Consider the following 17,300-nt stretch of genomic DNA (forward strand, 5'->3'; position numbering starts at 1 on the left):
CCATCTATTCTTATAACTCGGTGTACTCTCAGTAATAACCAATCCAAAGGTGCCACCGTGGCCAAAGAAGATGGAGGAGAGGAGGAAGAAGAAGGAGGGCAGGACACACCCCAATTCCTCCATCTTACTCCTCTAAACCCCCCTGTACATAAATCCTAAACCCTGTTTCTCACCCTCTAATTAGCTAATCTTTTCACCCTTCACCCCGGTGAGGCCCTCTTATCTTCATAAAGGTGTCGTCTCCCGTGTAGGGTCAAAGTCCTGCCACCAGACACTTCTGGCAACATTCCAGGGCTCCCGGGACCCCCAAGGGTGGTCTCGGGGGCCCGGCATCCCAGGACTCAGATCCTGAGATCCCACATCTCCCCCTTCTGTTTGCACCAAGAAAACCTCTTTTATCACCCGATTCATGGCGCGCTTCAGACATACAAAAATGCACGAGACGACAATCATGAGGACTAGTAGGACTATTAAAACATAAAACCCTATCCTTAAAATTCTTCTCCAAATAGGAGAAATGTCAAAGAAATCTGCCAGCTGATCAATCCATGATCCCGTGATCTCGCCAAGCTTATTTACACTGTCTTTTATGTTTCTAATACTTTCATGAATCGATTTTGAGTGATCTGAGAGATTCATGCAGCACATCCCTTCAAACTCTTCACACCCATGTCCATGGGCGAGCAATAGATAATCGATTGCAGCTCTGTTTTGAAGAGTCGCCTGTCTTATACCACTAACGTCTCTTAGCATGTCATCCAATGCGACAGACACAGACCGTGCATGTTTGCTCAACCAGCAACCCATGTGGTCGATCTGAGTTAAAGCCACCCCTGATGCTGTTTGAGGTGAGAAAATCGCCGTAGCAATGCTTGTTTTCTTATCCCAAGAAAATACTTCGTCATTGCAATCTGTCGCATAATTTTGGATTGATCTTTTTCCTCTGCGCCTTTTCTCTCTTAACATGTTCAAATCAGGTGACAGCATTGAAATTTCCCCAATGCCGCATGGACCTCCCGTGGCATTAGCAGGAATGCCGTGCGAAATTCTGTCCCCGCAAATCAAAAACAAACCCCGTGGCAATTGCACTGGGACTTGGATTGATCCTTTGGCAGTTCTCTTTGTATATTTGCACCAAGCCGATGCATTCTTATAAAACTCATGATTGGGAGTCAAATCGATAGTTTTTGCCTTCGTGGCCTCCGGAACCTCAAACTGCATGCAGAATCCCATTGTCATGGACCCAAAAATCTCCAATTCCTGAGGTTCTGTAGAAGCCACAGGAAGTAGATGTGTCCAAGCACACCACTCTTTCACAGGATTTTCAATGACCTGTGAAATGTTAACTGCGGAATGCGCTGGAATTGGCCATTCGTCCACTGGCAATCCAACCATGCATGCAGAAAATGGTTTTCCTGGCCTCGAATGTGTCAGGCAAATACTATCTAGATTTGCTGCTTGAGCCAAAGTCTCCCATAGATTTTGCCTTGGCTGATTTACAGGTAAATCTTCTCCCTTACTTGCTGCAATGAATGAAAGAATGATGCACATAAGCATCATGACACTCATTATTACGCTTTTATACAGAAATCCCCAAAGTCCTTAGTTTCTTTTTATTTTTCTTCGGGATCGCTCTTTCCGGCCTGAGTCTCGACTTCTGTCTGAGTACTCGTCTCTTTGTTTCTCGGATCAGCGTTCTCGGGTTCTCGCGTCCGGAATGGCTTCACGTGCCGCACCGACACCCACTTTAGACCTCGATCTGTGGAGATACAAGCGAAACCCTTGCCCCAAGTGATTAGTCTGAAAGGACCCTCTATTTGTCCTGTTTCTGGGTTCCTGATCAAAACCAAAGGGTTTTCCCTTAGCTTTGCCTGTGTGCTATTTAGAAAGTGTCTCACGATTGGTGGATTAGGTTCCGAGGATGAGCTATTTAGGAAATTCAACACATACAGTGCCTTATTTAATTTCATGTGAGGTGTTGCCTCTGGTTCACCCCTTCTCTGTCTGTCCAGAAGGGATTTCAGGGTGTGATGTGTTCTTTCAATGATTGCTTGACCTGTGGGTGAATGTGGAATACCGAACGTGTGTCTGACACCCCATTTTTTCAGGAATTTGTCAAGCACCCTGCCTGTATACGTTGGACCGTTATCTGTTTTTATCTCCTGAGGCACACCTAATGCTGCAAATGCTTGCAGAAAATGTCGGCAAGCATGGTCTGCTGTTTCCCCTGCATGTGCTGAAGCAAAAACTGCACCTGAGAATGTATCTACAGAAACATGAACATTTTTGAGCCTCCCAAAAGATGGATATTTCGTGACATCAGCTTGCCACAACTGAAGACTTTGCAGCCCCCGCGGATTGATAGCTCCGGTGGAAGAAGGTGGCTGCACAAACTGACAGTCTGGACAAGCACTAATGATCTCCCTCGCCTGAGTCTTTGTGAGACGAAAGGACTCCATCAGCGCTTGCGCATTCTGATGAAAAAACGCATGACTTAACCTTGCTTGCTCAAAAATGTCCGGCAGTGTTTGCGAAATGGGCATTGTCAACCTGTCCGCTCGAGCATTTCCCTCCGCTAGAAATCCCGGAAGTGTCGTGTGCGCTCTAATGTGTGTGATAAAATACTCTCTTTCCCTGCCCTCTAGCAATGCCTTCAAGCTCGTCAGATAGGAGTATAAAACCCCATTACTGACTTCTTTCAAGAGCGAACCTTCCAATCTCTTGACCACACCCGCAACATATGCGGAGTCTGTCACCAGATTGAGAGGTTGTTTGAACAACTGAAATGCTCGGACAACAGCTGCCAACTCCACAATTTGTGGAGAGCCCTGAACCTTCCTCACATCAGATTCCCAATCCCCTGTCGTTGAGTCTCTCCACGTGATCACTGACTTGTGTGTCTTCCCTGAGCCATCCGTGAACACTGTGATCCCGTCCAAAGGTTCTTCACTTATTCTTGGTTTTGTTTTATAACATATTTGCGATTGCAGTATCTTGTGTTGCGGAAAGTGGATTGTGCAAGTTCCTGGGAACGCCAACAATGCGATTAACAGGTCTTTCGATTGTTGCATCGCCCACTCGAAATAGTCTTGTTTCAAGGGTAACCTGATGGTTGAGAATTCTCTTCCTGCCATCGTCAGCAACCTTGTTCTCGCTTTTATGATGATCTGTGCTGCCATCTCCAAATCTGTAAGAATTGTTTTTGCGGGCCTGTGTGGTAGGAAAATCCACTCTATGATTATCAAAGAGTCCTTTTGCGACTCGTCCCATTGGAAGATCAAACCATGGAACTGTGTTTTCTTCCCCAGCACTGCCAACTGAAAAGGCAACGTTGGAACAAATCGATGTGCTTGCCTTTTCTGTATCGCGTCTGCAACTTTCTCCAATTCCTTCTTTGCTTCTTGCGTGAGTGTCCTGGGAGACCGAATGTCTGTGTCTCCTCTCAAAAGATCGAGCAACGCTGGGATGTCGCTGTTTGTGATTCCCAAAACCGGCCTCATCCAGTTGATTTCTCCCAGAAGCTGTTGCAAATCATGCAGATTGGTGATGTTGGTGCTGATCTCCACTTTTTGAGGCTTTATTGTTCTTTCTGAAATTTTCCACCCTAGATATTTCCAAGGTGCAACCTCTTGAATCTTTGAAATGCTGATTTCTAGACCTGCCTTCTGCACCTCTGCGATCACACAGTCACGAGCTTCTTGCAGCTCCTGTTGTGTTGATGCTGCAATGAGCAAGTCATCCATATAATGAATGATCTTCACCTTTGGAAATTTCTTCCACACTGGTGCCAAAGCTCGTGCCACGTACCATTGGCAGATCGTCGGAGAGTTTTTTAGACCCTGTGGAAGAACGACCCAATGGTACCGCTGCAGAGTCGTTTCCTTGTTGATACTCGGAACTGAAAAGGCGAATCTCGGAGCGTCATCTGGATGAAGTGGGATACTGAAAAAACAATCCTTGAGGTCAATGACCACAAGCTGCCAATCCCTGGGAATCATTGAGACAGATGGAAGTCCCAATTGAAGCGGTCCCATGTCTTCTATGACGTCGTTGATCTTCCTGAGATCGTGTAGCAATCTCCATTTGCCCGATAGTTTTTTCTTGATGACAAACACTGGAGAATTCCAAGGGCTGTCTGTTGGCTTGATGTGTCCCGCCTGCAATTGTTCTCGGACCAGGTTTCTCAAAGCACTCAACTTTTTCCGCTGAAGGGGCCACTGATCCACCCAAACTGGTTTATTGGTTTTCCATGTCAGTTTCAGTGTGGGGAGTGCTGCAGTGACCCCTACTAAAAATCCACTTCGATCTTCGCACCCCATTGTGCCAAAAGGTCTCGACCCCAGACTGTGATCGGCTTTTGGACAATAAAAGGACGAATGACCGCCGTCTTGTCTCCTGGTCCCGTGACAACAACAGAATTCTCACTTTGCAGACATAGAGATGCTCCTCCTATGCCTGAGAGAGAACCCAGTGGCGCTACCAAGCTCCAGCTGCGTGGCCAAAAGATGTATGATATCACTGTTACATCCGCCCCTGTATCGAGCATACCTGTGATCGCTATTGTTCCGTTCCTGCATGTCAATTGGCATGTGAGCGTGGGTCGGTCTCGACCTATGTGCTTCACCCATGTTGTATGTACTTCAACATGTTCCTTCATAGGGAAACCTTCTTCGTCGAAGATTGACATGACCTCTCCAACTGCGTGTGGCGGCAGAGCAAAGGCTCTCGCAACCACAGTGTTTTCTGGTACAGTCAATGGTGGACGAAGTGCTCTTGCCAACACTGTCAATTCTGTATTTTTGTCCGCTGAGATAACTGTTGGATAGACAATGAGTCCAAGAATACTGCATTTATCTTGTCCGATTATCAAGAAATCTTGCTTCTTATATGAGTCCCCGCGGACACCTGTTGGTATTTCCGCATGACTTTCGTCTAGAAAGCATGCTAATTTTGAAGCTGCCAATGTGCACTGTGCCCCTGGTGGGAGGAGGTCTGGGTCACTGTGGAATCGGCTGAGGGTTTTGCTGAGGGCGTCTGCTTGTTGCTCACTGATGATTGCCCCGTCTGCTCTTGCGACACCGCCAGTACTTGTGTCTGAGCGCGCTGGTCCGCGCTCCGCCTTGCGTTTCCCGGATACGGTAACGGATTTCCATCCACGTCTGTTCGGGAATAACATTCTTTCGCAGGATGTCTTCCTCTCCCGCACCGTGCGCAAACTGGCCTTTCCGCCTTCTGTACCGGCGCTGGCGTATGTGTTTGTGCACAGTTCCTTTTCATGTGCCCAAGCTCCCCACATCTATAGCACTGTCCTCTTGGGGATTGTTCTTTTTCTGCATCGTTGCAAGAACTTTGTTGATGTTCTCATTCTGTTGATGCAGTATTTTTTCCAGCATCTTCTCCAGGGTCTTGTCCTCTGCTTGCTTTTCTGAATGTCCCTTTAATTGATTCTCCCATTCCTCTCTCAATTCATTCTTCACAATCGCTGCGACATGCTGAGGTGTTCCCACCTTGCTGCATGCCTCCACCATCTCTGCCAAGGATGGCCGTCCTGGCATGGCGCTAATCACCCGTTGACAATCCGGGTTGGCATTGCCGAAGGCTAAGCTTTCCAAGAGAGGCCTCTTCGCTTCTTCTATCGTCACCTGTCGATCCACGGCTTGCATGAGTCGATCGATGAACGACATGAATGGCTCTGTGGGACCTTGCTTGATGCAAGAGAACGGGACTTCTGGAGCTCCTGTTGGTGCGATTTGCATAATTGCCATCCTCGCTGCCTCCTTGATGTCACTTAATACTCTTCGTGGCAGCCTAGCTGCTTGTTCCCCTGGGTTGTCATCTGGAGGATCTCCTGCTAACTGCCCCTCTGTAAGGTTTGCATTTGGCCCGCCTTGGTATCTGTTCCGTAATTCAGCGAGATATTTTCTCCATCTTTTTTCCCAGACAAGGCTTTGGGTGTCAGTGAGAATCATTGCCACAATACTTCGAATGTCATATGGTGTGAGATCATATGTAGCGAATGTCCCTCTTAATAGCTGTTTGAAGTATTGTGAATTCAGCCCAAAAGTTTGAGCCGCCTTCCCTAAATCCTTGAGTATTTCATGACCCATCCTTTCCCACCTTGGGTTCTGTCCCTGGGCATCATATGTCACTGGCATTGTCAGATCCCCTGATCCCGGGAATAAATGCTTTTCTTTTGCCAACGCTTTTCTGATTCGCTTCCAATCCATCGTCTTCACTGGCCCCTGAAATTCTTCTTCTTCTTCAGGTTCCGTTGGAATTTGTATAAATAATGGTGCTGTGGATGTGGTTGGTTCATCACGTCTCATTCTTCGCCTTGAGGTTTTTGGCCTCGCTCCCAAATCCGAAAAGGAAGCTCGAGGATCCCGTTGATGTTTCTTTTTTGTGGTGTCCACTGAATGCAAGAAGCTCTTTGTTGCTTCTGCTGCTGACAGCATCCATATAGGAACCCCTTCTGATGCTGTGATCCTTATAACATTTCCTTCTTGTAGCTGTTCTTCATCTGAGCTTTCATCATCTTCATGAAACCTTGAAGTCGATGGATAATCCCTTTGTTGTGTTGGCATTGTTTTCTTTAAAATGCTTTTCTTTTTATATAATGTTGGGAAAAATTGTTGCATTGTTGCGGTCTCGCCACGAGATGGCGCTGTGGCTCCGCCGATCCAATCCGGCATGGCGTGCACTTCCGTCTTCCAGCCACCAGATGGCGCTGTCACCGGCTTCCCTGGCTCTGGTGACGTAGCGTACTCTGTTGCTTCACTTCCTGCCGGTGGCCATATTGGTCGCCTCCCTGTCTCGGACGGCGTGCTTTCGGCTTTTAATTCAACTGAAATTGGGGTTTGAACACCAGAACGTCTCTCCTGAGGGGGTGAGTCTTGGACTCCAAGGGTTTTGATCAAGGGCACCAAGTCTGGAGAAGGCGGGGGGCCCCGGGATATGAACTCCCTAGCGCGGCCCCTCCCCGCCCGGGATGTCACAGGGGGTGTGTCCCGCTCCCGCCCGGGCTGCGCTGTCTGCGTCTGCGGGCTCTCCGAGCCGCTCCCCGTGTCTCCCGAACTACTTTCACTGTCTCCATCTTGTTCCACCCCTGAGATATCTCCCCTTTGGTCTGCCTCTGACTCTGTGTCCTCCTCCTCCGTTCCCGTGTCTATTTCCCCTTTTGCCGGTACAAGCAGTCTCCCTCCCGCCGGCGGCCGCGTGCATTCCGCAATTCTGGCGGACCTGCGCATGGGCTCTGATATGACAACCGCACGCCTCTTACGTCCCCGCATGGCAGCTTTTTGGGGCAGCACAAATTCCCTCTTTTCGCTGCCTGGGTCAGACGCCCCGGCCCCGGTCCGTGGCTTTTCCGAGCCCTCGCGAACTCCGCCTGCCGCACACGCCCCCGCATCCCCGCCGGTCGGGGCTGCCGCTGCCCCCGGTCCTGAGTCAAGCAAAGCCACGCGAAAACACGTATCCTCTGCTTTTTCTTCACCTGCGCTCCCCGCCTGCTCCGCTGCAGCCTGGCTTCCCTGCTCCGTTGCCGCGGCATCGCGAGAAAGCGCGCCCCCCGGTCCCCTCTCCCTCCCCTCTGCCCCTGAGTCCTCCATGCTCTCTGGAGTTTTTGGACATTTTGGGGGTTTCCCGGGGTTTCTGGGTTTTGGGACCGGGTATTTTAATAATATTTCTTGCTCTTTTTCTCCAAGAGCATTTTCCTCTCGGCCTTTTAAGGCCAGAGCTAATTTTTTCTTTCCTGGGGCCTTGCCCTCCCCCCTCTTTCAGAGAGGCCTCCCCCCTGGACGTCTGCTGCGTCTGGGGGTCCTGGAATTTCGTTTGCATAGAAATCCCTTCCAGCATTATTCTTGCAGGAGACAGCAGCTTCAACGCTGTCTCATCTTTTTTAGTAGCTAAGAAATATAAGTGTCTATTTATTTCCTGCCAGAACCCCACTTCAAATAGCAGGCACGTTTCTGCCAGTGGGTAGTTTAGCCTTGCCCATAGTAATAATTGTTTTAATTCTTTCTTTGGAATTCCCTCTGTATACGTTTCTGTCACACCCTGTAGGGCGGACAAAATTTCCCGTTGTTCCTGGGAAAGTGTGCCTCCCATGTTCTTATTTTTTCAGGCTTTCTTACCGAATCTGGTGTCAGAGCAGTCTGGACGTCTCAATCTGTCCAGCAGATGACGAGAAGTGGTCCCAGGGCGCCTTCTGGTTCCAGTCCGGGCTGTTCTGCTACGATTGTCTTCGGCAGAAACTGAGAGGTGGAATTCTCAGTGACTGCTGTTTTTTTGCAGTCTCTGTTGGCTTTTTGTTTTCTTCTTCTCTCTTTTTCTTCAGCGCTTTGAGGGTGGTGGTGGTGCCCCCCCCGAAAGGTTGTGGTGGTTCGAGCTCACCCAGTGGAAGCCAAATGTCCGGTTTATCTCGGCTGTTTGTGGGGCCTGGAAAGGCCCGAGGTGGCCTTGGGGCAGCCCGCGTATCGAAGGACGAGAAGAGGCTTCAGTTCTTCTTTCGGTTTTTATGTTTATTAATTGTTTATCTAAAAGATGTTCTTTCAGCCGAACAGAGATCTGCTCAGCAGTCAGCCATGAGCACACTGTGCCGTCCCACGGACCGCCACGTATCTTTATACCCCTTGCTACGCATACAATATTTATCATTTTTCCCCAATACCATCTATTGTTATAACTCGGTGTACTCTTAGTAATAACCAATCCAGAGGTGCCACCGTGGCCAAAGAAGATGGAGGAGAGGAGGAAGAAGAAGGAGGGCAGGACACACCCCAATTCCTCCATCTTACTCCTTTAAACCCCCCTGTACATAAATCCTAAACCCTGTATCTCACCCTCTAATTAGCTAATCTTTCCACCCTTCACCCCGGTGAGGCCCTCTTATCTTCATAAAGGTGTCGTCTCCCGTGTAGGGTCAAAGTCCTGCCACCAGACACTTCTGGCAACATTCCAGGACTCCCGGGCCCCCCAAGGGTGGTCTCGGGGGCCCTGCATCCCGGGACTCAAATCCTGAGATCCCACACAGCAGTGCAGCACAGCACGGGCTGACGCTCCCCATTGCTCCCACAGGTGCAGCTGGAACCCCAGCACATGTTCCTGATGCCCAGAAGGGCCTTGGAAGGGGTTTCTGTCAGGGAACAGGCTTCTGGCTGGGGTTACTGGCAGGCCTGCTTGTCTTGGAGCTGATCTTCATCTTATGCTCTGTTCAAATTTGGACTTGCTGGAAGAGAAAAGGGTGAGTGTTTAGTTCACCTTTCCCTCAAAAAGCTTCTTTTGAAAGTCTACTGTACATAGGAAACATTCCCAGTGAGGCTGCAGTGTAGGTGTGGCCAGTCCATGATTGTCCAAAGAACTCTGCTGAGGGTTCTGCTGCTGCCCAGAGCTTTCATTGGCCTCCTCCTTGCTGGGCCTTGTCCTGGGGGGCCTGCTGGGGCTGCAGCCAGTGCTGGCTCCCACTGAGGCTGCCTGGCCAAGAGCAGCCCCAGGGGCACGGGGCAGAGGCAAAGCACAGCGGGGAGGAGAAAGAGCAGGGACGAGATTGCACTTGAAAGGCAGAGGCGCTCTGGGGCCCGCTCCTGGCCAGGGAGCCTGTCCAGAGCCGTGTCCTGCTGGCCGGGGCCTTGAGGGACAGCTGTGCATCTGGGCCAAGCTGTGCCAGCAGCTCCAGCCGTGCTGGGGAGCCTTGCGAGCTCTGGGCCCGGCTGTGCAGGAGGGTCCCTGTGTGCCACTGGCAGCTGGAGCCTCAGCCACCTCCTCTCTCCACAGTTCCACCTCTGGACAGGAGTTGTAAGACGGTGGCTGCAGCTTACACCCAAACAGCAGGAGCAGCTCCTCCAGCAGTAAGAAGGGCCTGCGCAGCCCTGTCAAGACTTCGGAGAAGGAGACTCCAGAACAACCATCAACAAGGAAATCTCCTCCTGGAGATCCCACTGACACCTCCTCTCTCCATGTATATCCCCAAGCTACTTCCATCTCCTTTTTGATCCTCCTCTGTCCCGTCCCGACTTATTCTGTAGACCCCAGGAGCAGCCCAGCACCCTCCAGCCCCTCCTCAGTCCAAAATGTTGTTTCCTCTGCCCCTGAGTCCCCTGTCCCTGCCCTCTAAACAACACTGAAATTATCCCCACTCTCTGCCAGGCTAGGTGATGGCCCTTTCTTTTGTTGCACTAAAGGGAAGGTGCCGTCACCCCAGTGTTTGGGTGGCAGCAGCAGCAAAGCCCACCCGGCAGCAGCACTGGCTGAGCTCCATGGCCAGGAGCAGCCATGGATGCCCATGGTGTGGGCAGGCAGGAGCCAGGCAGGGGCTGCTGTGACCAGTGGCGGGGTCCCGAGGGCTGGGGGAGCCCAGGGGGCAGGCAGCAGCATGGGGCTCCTGAGAAAAAGCAACTGCATTTGCTTAGGTTTTCTGTTTTAGGAATTGGAAATTTGTAGAAGCATTTCAAAATATTTTTTCTGAAGACAGACATCCCCAAATATTTATTCTCAATTCCTATCGTCGTTAAAGATTTTTCTAAGTAGTTTTAGAATCGAGAGAACAAGTGATCTTATTTCGTCTTCACATTTCATTCTTAGAAATATTTAGAAATATCCTTTCTCGAGAGAAATCCCCAAATGTTTCGTTCCTGTTTCCACAACACATCTGTATTTTTGAAACTAGTTTTAGAGGTCTGGAAAATATTTTCCATTTATACAATAAAAAATAAAATTGCATTTCAGTGGTAATCTTTATTCTAGGAAGAAGTAAGACCCCTTCAGCCAGCCAGCCTGCTGCAGAGGCTCTTTTCCCACAGGAGCTTTTTATCTGGTCACAACCAACATACATAAAACCTTTTCCCAGATATTTCCTGAGATTTTTGATGAGCTCCCGTCTTAGTTGTCTCAGAGAAAATTTGAACTCAGTGGGCATCTCTTGAAGTTTTTTTGTTTGCTTCTGGTGGAACTCCCTCAGTTCTAGAGCAGGGCCTTCTCTCAGCTTCCTACTGCCCCCGGGCTCTCCTCGTGGCTTGCTGGGCTTTGTTGGGTGGCACAGCCTGTGCCAAGGGGCGGCAAGGTGCCTGCAGGCTCCAGCTCTGGGGGAAACAGAGAACGTCCTGCCCGCATCCACTGCCAGCTCAGCAGTGCAGCACAGCACAGGCTGACGCTCCCCATTGCTCCCACAGGTGCAGCCGGCCCCACCACACGTGTTCCCTATTCCCCGAAGGGAACTGATTTTTGTCAGGGAACACACTATTGGCTAGAGTTAATGGCAAGCCTGGCTTTTCTCTGGCATGCAGGGTATGGGGGACTCCTGTAATGCTGGCAGATGCCAGGGGTCCACTTTAGGCACAGGGGCTGGAGGGGGTGGTCTTGTGCGTGTTGAATTTTGCACTAAGATGTGCGGGGCTTTGGGTCCTTTGGAAGTGGTGCGTGTGGCTGGGGTTCCTCATGAGCTTCTATGGGGATTTGGGATCTTTTCTATGGTGTTCAAGTGACTGGAGACATTTGTAAGGGTGGCAGGGGCTTGACTTCCTCGCGATTACCGTGGTGGTTTAGTGCTTGCTGTCAAGGCTTGGAGAGGAGCTGAGTCCTTGCTAAGGTGGGCAGGAGGCTGGGCTCTTTTGTGAGGCACACAAGGCCGTCTTGGGGTCTCTGCATTGGTATTCATGGATTGTTTGTGAGGCACACAGGGATATTTTCGGGTCCCTGCCACTGTTGCTTTACCAACTTGTTGCTGTACAGGTGCTGCCAGCCCCCAAACAAGGTCCTCTCCCCCTTAAGGCACTGGCTCTGATCTCTGGCCCGTACTGAAGGTGGGCAGAGCTTGTCCCAGCATTTCTGTTGCAATAAAGAGATGGAGCTGTCACCCCAGTGTCCGGGTGGCAGCAGCAGCAAAGCCCACCTGGCAGCCGCACTGGCTCAGCTCCGTGCCCAGGAGCAGCCATGGATGCCCACGGTGTGGGCAGGCAGGTGCCAGGCAGGGGCTGCTGTGACCAGCAGCGGGGTCCTGAGGACTGGGAGAGCCCATGCTGAGCGTCCCTGGGCTGAGGGCACATTGCCTTCCCTGGCATCTTCTGGGCCTGGACCTCCTCCAGTGGAAAGCCCGGGAAAAGAGGGAAGCCATCAAGAGCATCTCCATGGACACAGTCTGACCCAAAATGTCAGCAGGTGACAAATAAGGTTTTGCTGAGCAATGGACCTGGGATACACAAAAACAATCAAGGCAGTCCATTTGTACAGATGGGGACACACTCTGGGGGTACAGCTGAGGCCATGACGTCACAGCAGGCACAGGGGTCACAGCAGGCTGAGGTCACAGCAGGCTCTGAGGTCACAGAGGTGCCAGACCCGGTGGTTGCACAGCAGCACAAGGAGCGAGCACTCAGTGCTTGAGCATAACTGTGGCGGCAGCAGCAGCGGCGGTGGCAGCAGTGGTGCTGACATTGGGACAGCGGTGTCAGGACAGCGGTGGCAGCAAGAGCTGCGGGACTGGCAGAGGGCAAGGCACCATGGCCCTTGCTCTGCGCCTCTTCCTCCTGCTCCTCCTGGCCGTGGCCCTGCCTGCCAGGGCTGCCCAGGCTGCTCCGCTGCAAGCGTGGCGAGCAGGTGAGCCGGCGGCCTGGCTCCCCTTTCCCAGGACAGCGCTCCCTGTTCCCCGGGAAGCGCTGGGGATGGTTTTCCCCAGGCCTTTAGGGAGGGTTTCCCCTGGGGGAGGGAGAGAGCTCCCATGGGCCCTGGGCAGCCCCAGTTTCCTCTCCAGGGATGTTGCACCGGGCCTGCTAAAAGGGTGCAGAGTGACCAGGAGCCAGCCCAGAACTGTCCAGGCCCCTGTGCAGTTTGGTTTTGTCCATTCACACATGGCTCCCGTAGCCTTAACCAACGCCCTTGCAATGCCCTGTTCCCAAAGGCAGAAGGGGATCCCAGCACACAAAGGAAATGGTTCAGGTCTTTGTTCCATTCTAGATTTGGATCACTCCTTGGAAGATTTGGAAGTCCAGGTGAATGACACTTTGAATGTCTTGGTGAATGCCAGAGGCAAGTTCTGAATTTCCCTTTATACTGGCAGAATAATCAATGTCCATGTTGCAAGAGCTCATCCATCGGCCATTTTCGTTAACGTTAAGTCAGGGCTGAAGAATTCTGTAAACCTTTCCCTGCTCCTTTGTGGAGCACTGAGGGATCCCACAGGATGGCTGTCAGTGGAAGGAAGGAGCATTTAGCTGTCCATCCTCCTCCTGTGTGCAATGCCACTGTGTCCTTCAGTGTGCTCTGTGCAACCACAGAGAAGAGCAGAATGGGGAGGGGCCAGGCCCAGGGCTGTGCCCCAGGGCTGAGCCTTGCCTGCAGCCTGAGGATCTGCTATATTTCCACAGGTGATGTTCTGTCCTGCCTTTCTTTGCAGCCGAACATGTTGTTGAAGGTGATCTGGCTTCCAAAACCACATCCACGACTGAGCCTCTGGGAGATGGTGAGGGTAGGTCAAGGCCTTTCCCGTGGGAGAGCTGCCAGCTCAGAGCCCTAAGCTCGGCCAGGGGGGCATCGCTGCAGGTGCCAGGACAGAGCCATGCACGTGTGTGCCCTCGCCCTGCGCCATCCCCTCACTGCTCCTGGGGCTCAGTGGTGCCCGTGCAGCTGAGCAGAGATGGCAGAAGCTTCTGTGGCTGATGTGTTACAGATGTGTCTGCAGGGAGGACTTTTCCTGTCCCTGTGATGATTCTTACACAGAAGCCAGGCTCTCATCGCAGGGGTGAGGATCAATATTGTTCACCAACCCATATCGGGGAATGATGTTTTCTGAGATAATCCTGGCAATTATTTCCGTGGTTTTCTTTCTAGTTGGAAAGGCTTCTACCAAATGAGTGTGGTGGTCAACTATTACCAATAAATATTTGTAATTCTGTACAGGGGGCATTTCAGTAAAGTCTATGTGAATGTTTTGGAATGGCCTTTGGGCTAATTCTCTTTCCCCTGGTATGGTTTTTCTCATCACCTTTTGATCTACTTTTTGGCAAATTAAGCACCCTTGAGTTACTGCTTTTGCTAACTCATATATTCCGATACATAGAGTTTCTCTTAAAATGTGATCGCATAACCCTTGGAGCCCCCAATGGGTTTATTCATGTATCTCTGTTAACATTTTCTGGGCAAGGTCTTTATTTAAAAATTTACGCCCATCTGGTGTCAACCACTCCCCTTGTTCCCCCTGATGCATTTTTAATTCTTTTTTTGCTTTTAGTTCTTTCTCACTGAATACTAGTTTTCCTTTCCTTTCTTCGCCTAACACTTTGTTTGACCTCAGTCATTTCAGTGGCTCCCCTGGGTCTAATGCTGCCTCCTTAGCCATTTGGTCAGCTAACTGATTCCCTTTTTCCTCGATGGTATTCCCTTTCTGATGTCCCTTAACATGTACCACTGCAATCTCTGCAGCTTTAGGTAGAGATTCTAATATCGATCTTATCATTTCTGTGTGCATGAAGTTTTTTCCTTTGGAGTTCAGATACCCACATTCCTACTAAATCTTTCCAAATGTATGAATGATCCCAAAGGCGTACTGTGAGTCAGTGTAAATTGTCCCTTGGTCGCCTTCCAATAAGTCAAGTCTCCTCTTTAAAGCACAGATTTCACAACACTGAGCTGACAAATTAGAAGGCAGTTTGCCCTTCTCGGTAATTTTCATGTCTTCCTTTTCTGTATCTTCAATTATTGCATATCCAGACATCCTTTTCCCATCCACTACTCTTGAAGACCCATCAGCGAATAATTTTCTTCCATAAGGTAAAGGTGTCTCTTACAGATCTTCCCTAACTTTTGTCTGAAAGTCCACCAGTTCCAAGCAGTTCTTCTCTAGTTCTAATAATGGCTCTCCAGAGAGAAACTGTGCTGGATTTAGGGTTTTAGAGGTTACCAGCTCTAGGTTGTCAGCATCTATTAAGATTATTTCATATTTCAATGCTCTGGAGTCAGTAAGCCACTTCTGGATGCTTTGGCTTAAAATTGTTTTTAGATCATGGGTTGTATGGATTCTTGTTTTGCCTTGCAAGGCCAGTTTTTGAGTTTCTTCAGTTAAAGTGGCTGCTGCAGCAACTGCTCGAATACAGGTGGTCCACCCCCTAGCTCCTGGGTCTAGCAGTTTGGAGATGTAAGCAATTGGTTTCTTACACCCTCCCCACTCTTGGGCTGCCACCTGTCCTGGTTTAGGGCAAATTTGTTAAAGAATCTGCAAAGAAGGGCCCCTCCAGAAAGCGAAACCCACACGGCCCCTCCCCCCAAACCGGTTCGGGAAAGAATTCCTCGGAGAGAGGTGGAAAGAACCTGTTTATTTGACTGGCCCTGCACCCCCCAGCACACAAAATGAACAATACCCGATGACACTGCTCTGAGAAAGATGACAAAATCCGAAAGTCTCTTTCGGGGGGTGGTTGCTCTGTTCTCAGTCCCTCCGGCGCTGGGGCAGCTGCTGCAGCCGAACCTTCGGTGTTCCCGGGTCCCAGTCCAGAGCAGGTTCGAGATGGTCACAGGAACAGGAGAGGAGAAACAGTCCAGGAAGCAATGTGGACTGTTTAGCTAGAACTAGCTAATAAGCAGAGGCCAAAGCAGAGCAGAAGCAAGAGCAGAAAAAGAGAGCAAGCAAAAGCAGCAAGCTGAAGCTGGAAGTGAAAAAACAGCCTTATGTACCGCTTTCCTCTGTGTGCCTGATAAGAGAAAACCAAACAAAACTTCCACTCTTCAGAGCCGGTCTTAAAGGCACAGAACAGATGAATGGGGATATACAAGCATCATAACGTCACCCCAGGACACCTTCTTTTCTAGGTGCTCATGGCCAGAATTGGGATTTCACCTCCAGTATTCCCTATTGGGACAGAGTGGAGGAGTTTCTTGGCTCAAGACATTTCATGTGTGGGGAGTGTTGCAGTGTGTTGCAGTTTCCTGTTTTAAACTTCCCAGCCCCTTCCCAGGTCTGGCAATATCTCTCTTCCCCTTCCCCCTTGCCCCTGCTGGGCTGTCAATCAGTCTTAACATTCCAGCAAGGCCATCCTGTGGTTGGTCAGGTTCAAAAGATGCCCCTGTGCCCAGAGGTCATTGGTCTGTCTGGGTGTCATCGTTCCCTGAGACCCTGCCCCTCCCACCTGGTTGGTGGCTCACCTGTCCCTTCCCTCCCCCTCCCCCCGGAGCTTAAGAAGTCACTCAGGCCCTGCGGTCGGGATTCTGTTGGACCTGTTACCTAAGATTCAGACGTCTGTGACCATGGAATAAACTCTTGATATTAACCCTCTGGCAGAATCTGTCTCCTTTTCCTCTTCACCTTAGCCTGAAGCCTTCCCACCTGAGGCAAACTGAGTTTCTACAAGCCTGGACTTGTTTCAGCGCTCAGCTGCACCATCCAGCCAGCCAAAAGTGTCTCTGAGGTGAAACACCACAGTTGCCACCTTTGGCCCAGGAGCAGGGGTCAGACGAGCCCAGGCACAATCTACCTGGTAATATTGGGATCTTACTCCAATAGGGGAGGAAGAGGCAGGTCCAGCCCTCCCCTGCCCTGGAACCCCAATTCCCCCAGAGCCTCTATCCCAGCCCAGCAGTGGCTGCCAGTCCCTGGCACAGCACAGGCAATGCTCCACAGCCACCTCTGCAGCCCCAGCCCAGCTCCTGAGGGACCAAATGACCCACAGTCCCAGCTGGGGGAAGGGCCCAGGGAAACCAAGGGGTATTGAAGGCTGACCTCAAGGCAAGCACACATCTTGGCCCTACCTCCTCTTGGAATTTCCATCTAAACACTGCTGGAATCCAGGAGTTGGTACCTCTGTGTATGCTCCTCTGTATCCTTTTTGCCTCTCTCTCTTTCTGTCCTTTTCTTCTATTTCGGTCCTTTTGCAAATTTGAGTAATTAAAATTCAAATAGCTTAGAGTTTGTGAAGTTGAATGGGCCAAGTCAGTGCTTTAAGAAGTGTTCTGTGTTGATTGAATGTCATATTAAATCTTTTGCCAAAAATCCTCTGATTTTCTAAAGTTATCAGTAAAGACTGTTTGGTTGTTTTGAGCTCCTGAGAATCTCTTGTTGGTGTTTCTCCAGGGAGTCCAACTCAGAGGACACAAACAATTGTAATTCCTTTTAAATATCTCCTTAACAGAGTTTTCTACTGGATGGAAATCAGGGCTTGTGTGTCATGCTTGGCCCAGCCCAGGCAGGGCTTTCCCAGCCCCGTTCCACACTCCATTTCCCAGCTGGAGCCGCTGGTGCCTCTGAGTTGTGCTGCCCCAGCCCCAGGGATGCTCTCCTTGTCTGCCCATTCCCCCATGGTCTCTGGGCAGGGATGGCCTCA

The 17,300-nt window shown here is 50.5% G+C and overlaps 1 long non-coding RNA gene across 1 annotated transcript; it reads left to right on the forward strand.

The window, feature by feature from the left end:
- Positions 1 to 5,674: 5,674 nt before the first annotated feature.
- On the forward strand, positions 5,675 to 16,793 carry LOC141731921 (uncharacterized). The gene is made up of 3 exons (XR_012583820.1): positions 5,675 to 6,886; positions 9,076 to 9,241; positions 9,772 to 16,793. It is a non-coding gene; the product is annotated as an uncharacterized LOC141731921 (long non-coding RNA).
- Positions 16,794 to 17,300: the final 507 nt, after the last annotated feature.

The sequence above is a fragment of the Zonotrichia albicollis genome, chromosome 26 (assembly GCF_047830755.1).
Source record: "Zonotrichia albicollis isolate bZonAlb1 chromosome 26, bZonAlb1.hap1, whole genome shotgun sequence".
NCBI lineage: Eukaryota > Metazoa > Chordata > Aves > Passeriformes > Passerellidae > Zonotrichia > Zonotrichia albicollis.